Source organism: Myotis davidii, unplaced genomic scaffold (genome assembly GCF_000327345.1).
Source record: "Myotis davidii unplaced genomic scaffold, ASM32734v1 scaffold886, whole genome shotgun sequence".
Classification (NCBI taxonomy): Eukaryota; Metazoa; Chordata; class Mammalia; order Chiroptera; family Vespertilionidae; genus Myotis; species Myotis davidii.
This window is the reverse complement of record NW_006297388.1, coordinates 181,835-185,642: the sequence shown is the minus strand read 5'-3', so window position 1 is coordinate 185,642 and position 3,808 is coordinate 181,835.

The window sequence follows — 3,808 nt, the reverse complement described above, 5'->3', positions numbered from 1 at the left end:
CATATAATTTATTTACATCTATATATTTATTTTTTTGAAACATGCTATTTATAAAAATTTAAAAGTATATGCTTATTATAATATAGGGCAGTGCTGCACAGTGGGGGTCTGATGTCTATGAACTTGGCTGCACCATTGATTAGCCCTGTGGCAGTAGATAAGGTACTTAATCTTTATAAGCCAATTTTCTCATGTATCAAATGGGATAATAATAGTACCTACCTCATAAGGAACTTTTGAGGATTGAAAAGATCAAGCACAAAGACACTTAGAAGGGTTTCTGGAATGTAGTGAGCAGTTTTGTGCTCTTACATTGAAGCTCAAATCTAGTGCATGGGAGTCAGATGGAGAACAGATGTCAAACTTCCCAACCAGTCCCTCCAGCCACACTCCTCAATTTCTAAACAGTGCTGGACTGAACTGAGGGCTGCAGAGTGGGTGGGGGAATTAGGGGAATGGAGACATAAGTCTAGAGACCCAATTATACCTTGTTGTAGGAAAGGAATAAAATGATTTGGTGATTTGCATTTGGGGTGTCCAAGGAGATTGGAGGAGATACATGTTAATGAATGAAACAGTGGAAGTGAACAGAGCACTTTTTCAAATTGCCACCTTAAATTGAAAGGGTCTTGATAGCTTATAGGCCACTTAAATATACTTGTATCATAAACCCATCTTGGCAGCAGCTCACTCAGTCTATGAGAAACATGAAATCACACGGAGTAAATGGGTATTGGGGAAGCCAGGTCCAGATCTGCTGATGTATGTTGATGCTCATTCCTCTTCATTTCTCTTTCCTTGTCATTTATTCCCATCTGAGTCCAAGTACTAAATTGTCAGCAGAAAAAACAGCGGACAAACTGGAAGAAGGGGAAACAAGAAGGATTAAAATATTTTGAGAGGAGAGAGCCTAAGGGAGCTTGGGAGCTGCAATGAAGAATAGTATTTGCTGAATATACTATGTGCAGAAATTCCTGGGAACTATGTTAGGAATACTATGATAACTAACAGCAACCATGTCTTAAGTGTCTATTGTGTGCTGCCTGTTTTATGTGCATTTTTTCTTTTATTCTTAATCTTCCAAGCCAGGTGTTATTATGCCAATTACACCACGTGTCTCTAGAAAGCCAGGCCTCAGTCTTCTTGGAGCTTAACATCAATATACTAATTAAAGAATACTTGTAAAACACACCTACAGGCCTGGACATAGGAGCTCCTGATCATGGCAGAGCTGGGAGGGAATTGTGAAGAAGTTAGCCACAGCCAATGGGGTGAGCTTCCAAGAAATGTGAGGTGAGCAATGAAAGGAGGGACTTTGTTTTTATATGTGTAATAGGAAAGGAGGGAAAGAAACAGGATGGGTAAGTTAATGGGCAAGGAAGTCTTCCTGCAGCTGCAGTTAGGAATGCGGATGGAGTGTGGACTAAGCCAACTGCAGTGGAAAGGGATGCCCAGAGGAGGCTGCCTCTAAGTAGGAAAATGCTCCATCAGCTACTTAGCCTGTTCTCCCATTGCTGCATTGCTTTTTAAAGTGACAATCACGAGGGTTCAGAATTCTTTTTTTTATTGCTTAAAGTATTACAAAGGGTATTACATATGTGTCCTTTTTTCCCCCCGCCCTTGACAATCCCCTGGCCTCCCCTATCCCCCATTGTCTTATGTCCATTGGTTATTAAGTGGAAATGGGCTGGGATCATCATTGGCCAACAGTCTAAAATCAGTTCAAAAGAATGTGGTGGGAGACAGCTGGTGGAAATTGCCTGTCCTGCCTTCAGTGGAAATATCCACGTGCTGCTTGGTTGTCTCCTGATCAAGCGTCTCCCCCTCTCCATCTCTCTTGTCTGCCTGTGTCTCTTCCTAAGTCAGGTTTCATAAAAAAAGTAATCACCGGGCTCATAGTACCCAAGTGGTCCAGGCATACCCCTGCTTAACCCAGAGCTGCTGGCTGCCCGAGATGAATGCAGGCTACGCAGATGGTTTATGAGAAGTGACACTTGCTTCCCAGTTTCTTGTATTCGCCACCGAGCAGTTAATGTGAAAGCCCACAGTGGACGTGACTGCTGGAAATACTGCGGGGCAGGGCAGGGCGCTGGTGCTTCATGAGCACGTGAGCAGGACGTTCAGAGGCAGCCCGAGACACCCCATGATCCGGGACTGCGGCAAATGGGTGTGGGAATGGAAAGAAGGGAGGGTCACTTCATCCCTGTCCTTGCTTCTCATCCGCCCCAGCATGTCGTCCTCGCGGGGCAGGGTGAGGTCGCCCGAGAATCTGCAAATTCATCGCTGCCTTTCATCTCCTATAACCTTCCGTCCCGAGGAGGACAGCCTGGACCTTCCCTTCCAGCTCAAAGCTGCTGCTAAGGCGGGTCTGACTTCTCCCCTAAAAAGGCTCCGATTCCCCTTCCCGCCGCAGGGGTCCAGTCTTGGCTTAGACTTCGCTTCTCACTGCTCGCCCTGCAGTCTGGGGCTGCGCGCAAGTCTCGCCAAGTTTCCCCATCCAGACCCGAGAGACTGCTCCTTTCTAGGACAATGTGAACAAAGAGGAGCAGGGAGAGGGGCCCGCGGGCGGTTGCGGGGTGAATGTGAATGTGTGGTGGGGAACCTCCTCCGGGACCCGTGCAGAGCGCACCTAGCCTGGCACCGCAGTGCCCCTTGCGGCTCCGGGCGGCGGGTTGCTTTGTCCCGGCCCGGCAGGGCGCGGTGGCCGTGGGTCGCGAGCAGAATCCCGAGGCCGGCTCTGGAGCCCAGGCTTCCACGTTGTCTCGCGGCCGTAGTGGGGACACTGGACTTGCTTCTCCTTACTCGAGCTCGCCTCGAGTAGCTTGGTCTGGGGACAGAGGGACCCACTGGAGCGCTCTCCTCCCTGACTCTCCGCGGACGCGCGCAGGTCCAATTCCGGAACCGAGGCGCGTCTTGGGCGCCCCCGCCGCCTGCGTCGCAGCCCCCGGGACCGCGCGGGTAGGACCTGAACAGCGCCCACCGGAGATGCCCGCCGGAAAGGCCGTTCAAAACCGACTCGGAGGCCCCACCTGCGTGTGTGCGTGTGCGTGTGCGTGTGCGCGCGCAATAGGGGTTGGGGGTTTCGTCCGCTCGCTCTTCTCACCTGCATTACTGTTTGCTTGGCAGAGTATTGAAGGAGAAACTGCTATGTCAATTCAATGTCATTAAATCAGCACCCATCCCTCCAAACTCTATCAACTAAGTTGTATTTTTCATGTATCATTAGAGTCCACGCGAAACTACTTTCCCACTCCTGCCTGAACCTTCATCACTGCGCCGAGCCAGGTTTCGGGGTCCAGGCTCCAGTTCCGCAGGAGAACTTAGAGTCTCAGGACTTGCATCCGCTGCCTCTCTCTGGGCATCTTTGTAACGCGGGGTGGTCCCGGTGGTCGCGTCCGTCTGGCTGCGCTGGGCCTGCCACTGCGCGTCGGGAAAGGGCAGGCGCTAGGACCACGGGACGCGCGGGCAGCACGGCGCTACCTTAAACCCGGCCCAATGCCGCCGCTGCGCCACTCTGCGCGCCGGCCGGGCTGCGCAGGAGGAGCGCTCCGCCCGTCACTAGGCTGGAGCCCGCGCGGCAACACCTGTTCGCGGCCGCAGGGCGCACGCGATCGGTGGACACGGCTCTCTCGCTCGCCTCCGGCTGTCTGCGCTGAACCAATGGACCTCCGCCGAGCCGCCGCACGATTCCGGATTCCAGCTTTGGACGCCTAAAGTTTTTGTTTTTTGTTTTATATTATTATTATTATTGTTTTGTTTTGGAGGGGGGATCGGGAGGGGAGAGTCTTCAGCGCCACCAACGTGAGAT